Source organism: Phyllostomus discolor, chromosome 3, assembly GCF_004126475.2.
Source record: "Phyllostomus discolor isolate MPI-MPIP mPhyDis1 chromosome 3, mPhyDis1.pri.v3, whole genome shotgun sequence".
Classification (NCBI taxonomy): Eukaryota; Metazoa; Chordata; class Mammalia; order Chiroptera; family Phyllostomidae; genus Phyllostomus; species Phyllostomus discolor.
The window spans coordinates 185461525-185475249 of NC_040905.2; the positions used below are offsets into that span (position 1 = coordinate 185461525).

Genomic DNA, 13725 nt, shown 5'->3' on the forward strand with positions numbered 1-13725 from the left:
ACAGTGCGGTGAGAACAGAAGGGCGTCTGGGTAGAGAGGCACAGAGGCAAGAATCTGGAGGGTGTCTTTGGGAATGCGAATTGCTCAATTTAATGGAATGGAAATGGAGGAAAGTTGGAAAGGAGATTGCAGAACGCTGGAAATGCTGACAAGCTCCTGGTGCTGGCTGAGGCAAGAAGAGCTTGTCTAGAGATAATTACGTTGAGTGTTCCATTTTCCCCAAATCTGGAACACGATCACGCCTTGGGTAATCAGAAAACAATTTGGTGAGATCAACGCACGGCGAAGGAGACTGTGGCCCCAGAGAGGCCTGATAAAAACACCAAAGCAGCTCAGGGATGGCCGGACAGAGTACCAGGGCCAGACAGGGCCCAGGAGCAACACATCGGAAGACCTTTCCGTAACAGACGGGGAAGCTGGGCTCTGGCGGAGGAAGGGCCTCGACCAAGACCCTTGGCCTGATACTCTGCTCCAGGGCCCTTCCTGGCCTCCTCACTGGTCTGTGTTCCAGAAAAGAGCAAAGTGTCACATCAGATGGACAGAGAGTCACCTGGGGGTAGGCAGTGAGGGGGCAGAGGGGTGAGTCCCATGAAAACGTGAGCATCTGGGCTTTGAACACTTCAGAAACCGAGTCCCACGTTTTCCCTGGAGAAGGGCGAAGACTCTCAGTTGGAGGTTAAGTGCAAAGGTGACGACGACTTTCTCTCCCCTTTCTCACTTCCTAACCTTCATGAGGGGCACACTTATCAGAGGGGAAAGGACAGGAGCCCACCAAACTCGTTCCCTTTCAACACATTCTGGCCGCACTGCAAACTCACAGTGATTTCTGTCATCATCTGTCCCTTTGGTTGCACATCTGGCAAAGGGCAAGTCCTCAGCCTCCCACCAGGGCTGCCCACCTGCCCCTCCCTCTTGGGAGGGGGTAGGTTGGCGTCTCTCTCCACCCTTGGGGTTGCATGAATTGTTATTTAAATTGTGGGTTTAATTAGAAACCACAGGAGCCTCCTCTCTCCCCCAGCTCCTGGAATGTAAGGCATTTGAGGGGCCTGTAAACCCAGGGGAAGGGAAAATCCCCCTTTGTCTGTCCGGTGAATGGCAGCTTGTGGCAGCAGCCCTGGCAGGGCGAACTAGTGACCTCCCGCTGCCTGCCAGAATGTGATGCCCGAGGAGGGACAGTGAGCAGCAGCCCTATCCCAGGTGTGTGCGGCGGCCCGACGGGAGGCAGAGCACACAGCGGACGGTCGGTCAAGCATATCGGTGAAAGACCCAAGGCCAGAGCGCCCCCACCTGAGCACGTGCACCCCGCTGACTGCCTGCCCCCACGGGCCTGCAGGCCTGCCCATTGCCACTGCAGCTTGGGTCGTGGGTCGGGCTCTGAGTCCCAGCAGGGGCCCTTCCAGATGCTGACATTGTAACCACGGCCTTTCCTGAGACTCACTCAGCTCAAATGACACCAGGCAAGGGAGAGACAGGTGGGGGTGGGGGAGAGCTGGGCCAGGCAATGTCTTTGACTTGATATTTCTATTCTACCACTTGCAGAACACAGTGGGGAGAAAATTGTACACATGAACTGCTGTCAAACAGAAGAGCTCAGATGCGGATCTGGCGTGGGGTCTGGTGTCTCAAGAGTTCACGAGACCAGAGGTCCACACGCAGAAAGGGATGGGCCTGCTGCGGCTGACGTCCCGTGTTAGGTCCCCTGCCCCAGACCCCCTTACTGTCTGTTTTCAACATGAACATCCTCCCTCTATGCTGCAGTGAGGAAGGGAGCAAAAATTCCCCAAAGAAAACAGAACCATTTGGGGGGATTGGCAGGAGAGGAAGAAGACGGGAGGGAGCTCGGCTACGCGGAAGTGCTCTGTAATTTGCAAACACGGAGCCTTGCAGGATATAAACCAAATCTTTGTTCGCCCTGGGACAGAAGCTCTGGGAGGCCTTTGGTTCGGCAGGCACTATCTGTACTTTCTAATTAAAATGAGATCTGAGCTTGGGCTGTCACGGGCCCCCAGCTGCCTGCCTGCTCACTTCCGTTTCAATAAGAATTTACAAACTCTAAGACCAGGAAAAGCCCCTGGTCTCTGCTGACATATGGTTCCAGTTATACCTGCTGACAGTTGAAAATCCTTCCGTTTAAAAAAAAAAAAGTTTAGGATTCTGTTAGTCTAAGAAGCAAATCAGAAGGCTCCTAAAATATATATTTAATCAATTTGCTTTCAAACTTCAAAGTGAGGTGGGTGGTGGGGAGGGAATTGGAGGCTTGAGCAACCTGAAACTCTGCAAACACTCACCCAGCTGTCTGACCTTTTGCAAAATCATGTCCTGGTTTTGGGGAGTAAAAATTTAACCAGGTGTTAGGAGAGAGTTGAGTGGGCAGTTAGCCAGAGGGGCAGCGTATCACTGTCCAAGCTGCCCAGGGCTCACTCTTAAGTCAGGACGGCCCCGTAAGGGGCTTGAGTGAAGGCTGCTGATTTTCTCACTTAAAAAAGAAAGAGAATACATTTCCCCACATGGGGGCTTGGGGTTCTGTTGGGCTGCTTTTGCCCCAGTCAGCAGACAAGTCCCTCAGATCGAATTGAACAATTCAAGTAGAAGGGAGCCAAGCGGAGATGACTTCTCTGAAGAGCAGGTCACCTGGGCCCGTGAGAGGCTCTCCTTGATTTTGATCTTGGATTGGAAAGGCCTGACCCAGCATTGGACCTTCATGTGGCCTCGTGGTCCCACAGGGCAGGTGCAGTGCTGAGAGGGGAGCCCAGGCCCCTGGTCTCGCCACCTCACTATGGAGCTGAGCAGCAGCAGAAAGACAGAGGTTGTGGCTGAACACCAGCCAAGCCGTTTCTTGCCTTCAAACGAAACTAGAAACTCCAGATCAACTGAGGACCCTTAAAGGACTTACAGGCTCAGAGAGCAACGAAACGGAGGCTCCTTGAGAGACCCGCTCGATCATCCCTTTGTTTATATGCGGCCCACGGCAGCCCAGAGGGTCTGAGGGTTCGACCCTGCCCGTGCCACCTCCCTGACAGGGCTCTGGGACTCAGCTCCAGCGCCTCCTTTCTGTTCTGCCTCCCATCAGCCTGGGGCCAGGGTGCTTTTATCCTGGAGATACGGCTTCGTGATTGGAGGTAGTCTTCCTGTTCACCCCTAAAGGGAAGTGTTAGGGGAAGGTGGGTGTTGTCCCTTGGTCACACATCCATAGGCTTTTGTGAGGGACAGCTGCACCTGGGGGAGAGCTGGGTTCTCTCCCCGTGCATGCTCTTGGAGGAAAGGTAAATTGGTAGAGACACTTTGAAAGATAACTTTTGGCAGAACCTATTAAAATCCTGAAATGTACATGGATTCACCCAGCAACTCTGCTTCTCAGTATTTATTCCCAAACGTATGTACGGCAGCATGGGCGAAGCAAATACTGGAGCAAATACTGATGAGAAATTGTCAGCACCTGCTGCATCCACCCACAGGGGAATTGCTCGGTCATGCTAATTCCCTGTATCGGAATATTATGCAGCAAGTTAAAAAAAAAAAAAAAAAAGGCAGTCACTCATGATGCACAAACGTAGTTCTCCATGGCATAGCTTGGAATAAAAGGAAAGCAGGCTGTGGAATGATAGTTACAGCCTGACACTTCTTTAGGAAAAACAAACAGAACCCTGTATCTCTAATGTAAAGAAAAGATCTGGGGAGACACGCACCTCACACTGACACCTCCTCTGGGGGGAGGGGGCGGGGCTGGGTGGGGGTGGTCACAGGAAATCAAAGGAGACTTGTCTGTAATGTTAACACATTTTCAAATAAAGAAAACTTATGTGTTATACGTGAAACTAAACTTTTAAAGAAGCACCCCTCTTCACAGGCTATTTTTGGTACAGTAGATAAACCGTTTCCCAAACGTGACCAAATACAGGAATGGCTTGGACGCTTGGTAATAACACAGATACCTAGCTCCAATAATGCATGTGTTTAATAAGCAACCCAGGTGATTCTTATCGGGAAAGTTTGGGAAATGCAAGCTAGAGAGCCCTTCCCCTACCAACGGGAAGCAAAGCCTCCAGGCATTACTCTGGGTGTTCACTTTTCCCAGATTTTTCTCAGCCCCGTCCATTAAAGTGAAACAAGAAGTGGGTATTGAATGCAGTTCTCTTTGGCTTTTTTCCCTGGGAGTCGACTGGAGTAAGAGATGACCCAACATGCCTTGGTCCACCTCCAGAATCTAAGACGTAGAGGTAATGGCATCCTCTGTGCAATCCTGAGGGCTGGCCCCAGGTTGAGCAACAGGGCTGTGGGGGATGGGGGTGGGGGTGGGGGGCCCAAGCAGGCAGGCCTTGCCCTACCCAGCCAGGGGAGCCTGGCCCTGCAGACACGCAAGGCTCTCTGTTCTAAGGCATCCAGGGTGTCCAACCTTTTGGCGTCTCTGGGCCACACTGGAAGGGTTGTCTTGGGCCACACATTAAATACACTGCAACACGTAATCACAAAAAAGTCTCATGATGTTTTAAGTAAATATCTGATCTTGTGTGGGGCCACATTCACAGCCATCCCGGGGCCGCAGGTTGGACAGCCCTGGTAGACCCTGTCCAGCTAGCTCCACGTGGCTCTCAGCAAACCCTTTGGGAAGATCCCCCGCTCCAGAAGGGCTGGTGGGAATGTAGGGGAGGCACTGCTGAAACGCACAGGCATCCCTGCTAAAATCACTCAAACATGATAAAGGGATTGTGGGGGGGACCAGAGAGGCAGAGCAGCCACCACCTTCCAGGAGTGGGTGACCTGAGCTGTCCCCACTCTCCCAAGGGCAGCTCCTCCGAACCACACGGTCACCTCCATGTGCTCTGCTGCCCGTGGGAACTGGCAGCTTGGGGCTGCCCCGGCTTGACCTCTGCTGGATGAGGCAAGCCAAGGCACCCCCACTCTGTGCCGCTCTCCTCTCTGGAAAGTGAGGAGGTGGCACCGCAGGAGGTCCTGGGTCCTTTCCAGGCCAATGACTTCTGTCTGCTCTACTCCAAAGCAAGCTGCATAGGAACAATGCCATTAAGACTGTGCATTCGTTTTCTGAACCGTTTGCAGGGGTGAGGGGCACAGATCTCTCTGCGAATCTGATGACTGATGAAGGTGTGGTTCCCTCCATCACCTTTACATATGCCTCCAAAGTGTTGGGCACATCTCAGAGAGGTCAGGAGCCCCTGGTTGAGGCCAAGCCCCCACACATTCAAGCCACCTTAAAAACACAGTTAAGACCAGACGCACTCCTTGCCTTAGTGAGGCGGCGGGTGCTGACTCTGTTGTAATTCAACACACATTATTCACCTGGCTGAAAACACAGGAAGACGTGTGACCGGCCCGCCATTAGGCTGCGGTGGGGGGAACTACGACTATGGGAAGGACAGTCAGTTTGCTATGTCTTGGCTTGCCAACTTGAAACCCAGCAGCCACAGCCCTCCCGAGTAGAGCCAACCTGGCCCTCTCCCTCCCTCCAGGGATCAGGAGGGCTCCTTGAAAGCCAGCAAATGGTGTGCAGGGCAGGAGGTGGCGGCCACAGCCAGAAGGCTCCATGCCTCTGCCCCCCATCTGGGGGCTGGGCAGGCTGGAGTCCTGGTTCTCCTTTGGGACCAGGTGACACAGGCCCTGGCAGGCCTGATGGCCCCACAGCAGAGACCCTGTTGCCACGCCAACCAAGATATGGCATTAATGAAAACAGGGATTGGGGGTCTGGAAGGGTTCCCGATGACCAGGGGGCTGTCCAGCAACTCTACAGACACAAGCTCAGGAGTCACGGAGGACATCTGACAGCCGATAAACAGACACTCCCTGGGAACCGGAGCTCCTGCCATTCAGGTGTCCCAGCAAAGGCTCTAAGGTAGGCACCTGCTTTGGGTGCAGGTCAGCCTACTCCTACCAGCCACCTGTGCTCTGTGTTTTCCTAGCACAGGTTCAGTGCCCCTAGAGCAGCACCCTGGTTTCAAGGGGTGCCTGGGTGGGGGGTCGAAGAATCCCCAGCGTGGCCAAGACAGGCGATGTTTGTGGCAAATACACAGAAAGGCAGGTGGCACTGCAGACTCACTGGGTCGCTCCAGGCAACCCTCTCCATCTCTTTGAGCCTCAGCAATCTGTCCGTGAAAACGGGCACAACTGTCTGCCGTCTCAGCTTCCCACGAATGGTGTGAGGAGCAAATACTGAGGAGTAGTTCATAAAGAAACGGCTCTGGTGGCACCTCCCGGGTGCTGGGGGTCGAGCTTAGTACAGGGGTCTCTCTCTGCCCACTGAAAACCTAGCGGGGCAGACAGGACAGAGGACTGAGAAGAAGCCGCAGTCAGGGCCCCGGCGGTCACACAGAGAACTGGCCGCAGTCGGGCAGGACAACAGCGGTCATGTTTATCCGCCGCAGAAACAAGAGTGTTTATGAATGATCGTTTCCCCCTTTATGTTTTAGGTGCATCCTAGTCAGGGCAACTGGCTAAGAGGTAGAGAGAACCTCTTGGGACCCTGAGGGCCACCCCGCCTGTGTGCTGGGCAGCAGCAGGGTGCTCCTGGTCTAGGGCCTGTGTCCAGGGCTCTGAGGGGTCCACAGGACTGGCTGTAACCATGTTTGGGGACACCCCGTGTGGAGATTTAAGCAAGTACTGCACCCCCGCCCCCAGCCTTGCCTGTCTCTGTCCCGGGCTTTGACCATCACACACCAAACCCCTTGCAGGCGTGCCAATAAATCATTTCCGACATGGTAAGGAAGTTAATCTGGGGAAGATTAATTAGCCACATTCACACATTCAGCAGCAATTCCTGGAAATCACATGGTGGGGAGGGCAGTTTCCCACGGCAACTGAGGACTGGTGGGTTCCTTTCCTCCCAGGTCTGGCTCGCCCACGCAGAATCACCTCCAAGTTCCGAGTCCCCCTTTCATGCGTGGAGATCAAGTGCTCTACCCTCAAACCTCCTCTGGCGGGGGAGCTCAGAGGAGCTCCCCCGCCAGACATCATAATTCTGTCATTGGGGACAGTCGTGACTATTCAAGTGGCCCTCCTCTGGACGCCGCCGGCCTCTTCTTTGTGCGGACCTCAGGCACTCTGTTGTAAAGGCTTCTTCACAGACCAGCCACGGACCCGCCGCACGTGTCAGGAGACAAGGGGTATTTCAAGTGGTCTCCACTGGTCTTTCCAGTCCTCCCCCCACCCATGGCCACAGCTGCCTGCCTCCACACCTACAGGCTGAAACTTGTTAGGAAAAATGCATTTCAAATTATAGCCTCTGTCAGCTCTCCTCAGGCCCTCCCCCCGCTCCCCCCACCCCCACCTCACTCACTCACCCCGCACTCTCCTTCAGTCTAACTCTGGAGACTACTATGGGTCGTGGGTGGGAGGCCGCTGGGGTGGAGCCTGGCCCTGTGTTTACCCTGAAACCTCACTACTGAGTAGTAGGGACTAGCTTCTCAGCATCTCTCAAGCAACTTGAGCTTCTATTTTGAACCCCAAATAGCTCAATCCTAGGATTTCTCACTTGCGTTCAGCTAGGGCCCGCAGAGAGTTCAGCGCATCCTTCCCCAGGATAGGAGCGCCCCAGGGTCTGCAGAGTGACTACAGGTGAGGCCAGAGCTGAAAGGGCCCCGGGAGATGGTCGGGACTGGCACAGTTCAAACTTTCATGTGGGCAATTCACGCCAAGGAGATCTCAATGTGCACCACTATCCATCCATCCATCCTCTGGAAAGTGTGAATCCATTGAGGAGCAGGAGGCCCGAGGGGAGGGTGAAGAACAGGTAACCGGGTGTTCCCTAACTCCCAGGTCCACACTGTGTCTGCAGTACCTGTATGGCTGTCTAATTTTCCTCTTCAAGTCACTCCTAAAATCTTCAGGGTATACCCACTGTAGTTGCCCACCCTGGGAAACGCTCGCGAGCACCTCTTGCAAGGACCACCACCCACCCCTGCAGACAGCTCCCTGTGGGAGGCGGCCCCAGCCCGGGCCTGGTCCACGTGAGTCACCTCCTGAGCCTCTGTTTGTCCTCCCTGAGTTCTGGCTCAGCGCTGCCCAACCCTCCTGCAAACTCCATCGACCTCCTTTCCATGGCCCTTTCCTCCCAAGCTTCCTGCTCAAGGGGGGACAAGTCCTCCACCTAGAAAATGCTCTCACACCAGCCCCAGGGTCAAGAAGGGTGTGGTCAGGATTTCCTTCTTTCCTTGGCAGGGCACTCAGTCAGGGCTGGAAGGGTTGGAGACGCATCATCAGGAGCAGGGACACAGGACGGCTCTGGAAGTCATTTGCCGATCTGTGCCCCGGCCTCCTCGTCTGCAAACCGACAATGGAATGAGGACGACGTGAGCCCATATACGTGATGCACGCAGAACCGGGCCAGGCACCCAGCAAGTGCTCAAGAAATGTCAGGTGCAATCATCTCAATGCGTAATCCAGCCTGGCGAACTCCCCCTAGTCTTACAGAGGGGGAAACTGAGGACTGGGCAGGGGAGGGGTCTGGTAGAGGTCGCCCGGATAGAACTAGCAGGGAGAGAAAACCAGATTCCCACCAAATACCAACCGCAGGAGAACCTACGTCTTTTGGTGAGCTATATATTTATAGCCGGCCTGCTTCCAAAATGGGTTTAGAAGCTGTATTCAAGCCATCTTTCCGGCCCCGCCGCTGCTCCTCCCCGGGAAGGGACGGGGAAGGCCTGTAGGGCTTTCTCACGGTAACAGGAGGCTCTGAGCGTTACGGGCAACTCCGGCAGTGTACTCACAGGAAAGGTATGTGAAGAAAACTGGCAGAGCCTAGAAGCCCAGGGCCCTCCCTGAGAGCTGTGGAGCCTGTAACAACCAGGCATCTGTGCCCCACGAGGGGCCCAGGACTGAGCAGGAGTGACTGAGCAAGGGGGCCGCTCCCACCATTTGCTTCGTGCTCGGAGCTGAGATTAGTGGGGAAAGGCGCTCGGGCCTGGTGCAGCCCAGGCGATCTGGGCCAGCACCCTCGTTTCCTCAGCGACAGTGGCACGGGACCGGCACTAAGTGAAGGGTCATTTCTCTCTGAATGGGGCCCACCAAGATGACTCGTGTGCATTTCCTACACGGAATATGCCTTTGCACCGAGGACAGTCAGCCTCGGCCACACTCACCGCCACCGTATCTGACGGTTCCCAGTCACGTCAGCTTAACTGAGGGTGCTCAGTGCTGAGTGGTGACTCACTTCCTAAAAGAGTGCCGTCTCCTCAAACCCTCCAGAGACCGAGCCGGAAGAGCTCTCTCTCGTGGGTAGTCCTCCGGGCGAAGAAACTGCCCCTGGGCCCCAAAGCACTTTTTCTCCTAGGTACTCGGCACCTGCTGATGTATAGGAAAGTGACTGGGGACAGACCTTTGCAATGTCGCACCTGTCTGTAATGGTGTGGATGGCTTGTTAATCATGTAAACCCCGAGCTTACGAAGTGCCAGGCAGTGAGCCCTGAGCCGAGATCCGGCGGCGGACAAAGGCAGGCCTGCTCCTCTGCCCTCGTGGGGCTTCCAGTCCCAGGGGGGCAGGCGAGCCTGGGGGAGCACAGCAGTCATCACCCCGCTATCGGGTGCCAAGCAGAAGATTGAGGGCACAGCTGAGATCCCGTCACCCACTGCCCTGAATCACAACGATGGGCGGGCTGGTCAGGGGAATTACCCAAGGACACCCACTAGGAAGCCAATGAAAGAGCTTATGGGATCTTTGCTAATTAAAAAAAATAAAATTATTGTTTGTACCTCAGCCCCTGAACAAAAGTTAGGTTTCAAAACAGTACCTACAGACTTCTACTTTTCTAAAATATACCACACACGCAAAGAAATGTGTTTGCGTGCATAGAAGAAGGACTGCAAGGAGTGTGGAACGACACAGCACACACCCAGAAGTTTCCATGGAGCTTGAGGCCCAAACACTGTTCCCCGTCCCTCTCCAGCTGGGCACTGTTCGATAAGCCACACTCCAAAGCACTGTCCTTTTAAAGTGAATGGATTCAGTTTCATAAAACCTCCCTAGCTTTTCATTTTTCTAATTCCACCAGAGATCACCGTGCTTTCGAAGCACTGGACCACATGGGCAGTTCAACGGTCTGGTGTGCGTCTGCCGTGGAAGGGTGCTGGCTCCTCCTGCCCCTCTCTCCTCCCGGGGTTCCCCCCCACTCTCAGGGCACATTCCCCACCACTGCTGAGGGTCTGTCTCTGTGGAACACCAGCACAGCTCCTGACAGCAAGCCTCATGAATCAGGCATGAAATGGCCCTAATTTATTAATGCACATTGTAAAATTCCCTTCCAAATAGATCATAAATCACCCACCACTGGAAACGTTCTATCTTTAAAGGGAGGCCAAGGTATCTTGAACTAAGTGCCAGACTTACCCATCTCAAAAGAGCAGACTTTGATCCACTGCTGCTGTGGTAATCAAGGGATCCGGGAGGCCCGCCCCTCGCTGATAACGTAGCTGTCACCAGGCATCACTAACGCACCACCAGCTTCCTCCCTTCACGGCACTTCTCTGCCCAGCCCTGAAGCCATGAGTGACTCACAGGGGCTGACTCCGCAAGACGAGGGTCTTCTGGTGCCAGGATCTGAGATCCTTAGGCCAGACCCTCCAGGAGCCCGAGCGTGCTAGAGGACTAGAGCTAGCCAGAGGTGCAGAGGCTGGAGAAAGTGCTTACTGCGTGCCAGGCACTAGACTGTGTGCTTATGCATACATCGTCTTAGTTCCTTCATCTTCCTAATGGCATCATTTTCAGGTGAGAAAATCAAAGCTCAGAGAGGTTTAGTAGCTCCCCCAAGGCCTCGAAGCACACAGGGAGGTGCAGGTTTGACCCTGACCCGCCTCACTCCAAAACTTGGGCTCCTCCATGCCACCCGTGGCCTGTTGCATGAGTTCAATACCTGAGTCTCTTCCTGACAGCAGGAGGAAATCTCAGTCTAAAGGGAGGTTTGAAAGGAAGAAGCCACAGCTCTGCCAATTTGGCTCAGATGTGCCAACCCCAGGCCAGGGCCACCCCTGACACTCCCTAAGCCAGCTGGGTGTTGGAAGTCTCCCTTCCTTTTCCCGTGACAGCCGCCCTCTGACTGGAACACACCTGCATGCAACCTGCCCAGGCCACACCTGGGGAAGCAACCACTTCCGCCTGCAGCCTTTGCCCTGCGCTCGCCTTTCAGCAGTTACCTCCCTTCATCCCCTCCTGCCTTGTCCTTCCTGCCTGGGCGATCCCACCTCCCCCTACTCCCCTCAATGCAGCACAAGAGACGGCACAATACAGCACGCAGGCTGCGTCCTTCCATTAAAGGCAAGGTTCACAGCAGCCAGGAGGCAGCGGAGAGGCTCGGGGGCCCCCTCCCTACATCCCTGAACCTTCGCACATGGCAACATCACTCAGCACAGCAGGGGAATGAGAGCTGAAAGATGAACCTGAACCTTGACCCCTGCTTCATTAACAGGAGTTAATACTTGGACACTGCCCAGCATGCATTTAGCTATTATTATTTTCAAAGTTGACTGTAAAGTCAGTCTCATTTTTGTCATTGTAAAGTGGGAAGGAATTTTATGGTACTATTGGTTCATTTTTCACCTTGTTAGGGTAAGCTCAGCTGCATTAAAAACAAAACAAAACAAATGTACAGTGTGGACCAGAGAACTGGAGATGTTCTGTCGGCGGAGAAGGAGGTCAGAGCGCCAGCCTGAAACCCCTCCGGACCTTCCAGCCCAGAGGTGCCGTTGATGTCTGAGAGGGGCCTGGAATAACTCAAACCAGTGTTCCCCTGAGGTGGATGCAAGGGGGCGCCTCCTCACCTCTATGGGTGCCCCATCATGTTCATTTCCTGGGGGTAACAGGTGATTTGGGCCACCTGCCTGGGGCAAGGGAGGTCCTTTCAACCCACAGACTCCAGCAGGATGCACTCCCTGGAGACCTTGAAAGCACTGCCCCAGCTGACCAGCATTTTGGGAAGGCCTGGACTGGGTCCACCTCAGCGGCCCCGCTGCCCTTCCCCTCTCCCCGCATTTCTGTCACGTCCCTGCTGTGATCTGTGGGCAACAGGTCTAGACAGAGCGTCCTAAGCTCCCTCACCTGTCCTGGGCCCCCTAAGTGGCATCCCGGGCCTACAGACTGGCTTGGGCCTGCTGTACAGCCCCCCGCACCCTCCCTGCAGCCCAAGCCCGAGAGGAAGGCAGGGAGCGGAAGGCAGGGAGGCCTACTCAAAGGCTGCCCATGGCCTTTTCCACCTTGGAAAAATCTGCTGTAATACACTGACACCCTCCCCAGAACTGCCTCCTGGGTTTAAGAAGGGGAGAGGTGGCTTGGGTTTTAAAGAGAAAATTAGATTCCCATTCATGAACTCCCCACACCGAGGGCACATAACAGGTAAAACGGGTTCTGCCATTGATTAATGAGCCGGGGTAATAATGGGGCTCACCCTTCGTCATTAAAAACATTAACCTCGTTCCCGGCCCAGCGATGTCATACACCCAGGCCCATGAAGCTGTCTCACTACCGCACTTCTCTGCCAGGTGAGGGGACTAGATGCGTGCCTCTCCCCCTGGGGACAAGGCAGGAAGGGGCACAGACATTTGGGAAGACCGATGATCCTCCACAGAGCCAGCTGCAGGTGGGAGAAACAATGCCATAACTTGCCACAGGTATACAGGAACTCAGGGGTCTCAGCTGCCTGGGACCTTTATTAAAATGATGCTGCACTCCCAAGGTCTAAGGTAGCTTCCCAAAAGCCAAGCTGCCCGCTGGCTATGTTGACAATGGCATGACCTTAGGACTTGCTCCGCCAGGAAGGAGACTGTCTCACTCCAATCTGTACAAATCTGAGGGTCAGTGGGGAATCACGTTCAGCTCTGGGCCCTGCACTTTAATTAAGAGCTGCCACCGGGATGATAAGGAGCCTGGACTCCATGTCTCAAAGCTTAATTAAAGAGATCAAGGAGTTTGTATGTTCTAGAGAAGATTCAGGGGTGTGTGTGGTGCAGGGTAGGTGGTTAATCCTTGCAACAGGATGCAGACGGGCTGGGTAAGAGAGACAGAAGGAGGACTAATTGGCGAGGTTATGAAAAGATTGCAACTGAACTTTAGAAAGAATGTTTGATCAGACAGAGCTGTTCAAAATAGAGCAGGAGATGGTTTGGGAGGTAGTGAGTTCCCTGCCACAGGGATGTTTGTGCAGAACTTGGTTGAACACTTGGCCAGCACAAGGGCCCAGACTAAGATTCTTTGCCATTAGAAACCTGATGCTCCTCCTGGGATCTTTACGATACCCCAAAGCATGGGGCCGAGGGCGGGGCGCCAGTGTTGAGGGAGTCAGTCCAGCCTTGTAAATGTATGTCCCTCTCTCTCACTCCCACAAGAAGCCCCAAGCCTTCCTGGCTTCAGGGCCCAAAGGGTGCTTGCTCTGTAGCACGGCTGGCTCAAAAGCATGTGAGGGTGGGGGGCTAGCCATGCCTGCCCTCAGAGAGGGTGAAGAAGAGACAGAAGAAGGTAAGTGTGAGCTCAGCATCTCCAGATGGCTCCAGGGTGGTATCCAGGCCACTGGGGGCAGGTGTGTGTGTGTGTGTGTGTGTGTGTGTGTGTGTGTGTCAGCCTAAGCTACGATTGGCCCTCTTTCCTTAACAGCATCTGATAGGTTGGTGCTGTGGGAGAAGCAGAGAATCAAACCCCAAACACTTAAATTCTGGAGTTCAGCAATGCCCATGATGGGCTAGGTCCTGAGGACAGAAGGACAGATATAGCTCGCTGGGCTAAAGGAGGAGAGAGTC

General features: G+C 54.3%; 1 protein-coding gene across 1 annotated transcript in view; it reads right to left on the bottom strand.

The window, feature by feature from the left end:
- Positions 1-13725, bottom strand: part of SHB (SH2 domain containing adaptor protein B) — a 125756-nt gene that overhangs the window by 82499 nt on the left and 29532 nt on the right. The window lies entirely within an intron of this gene.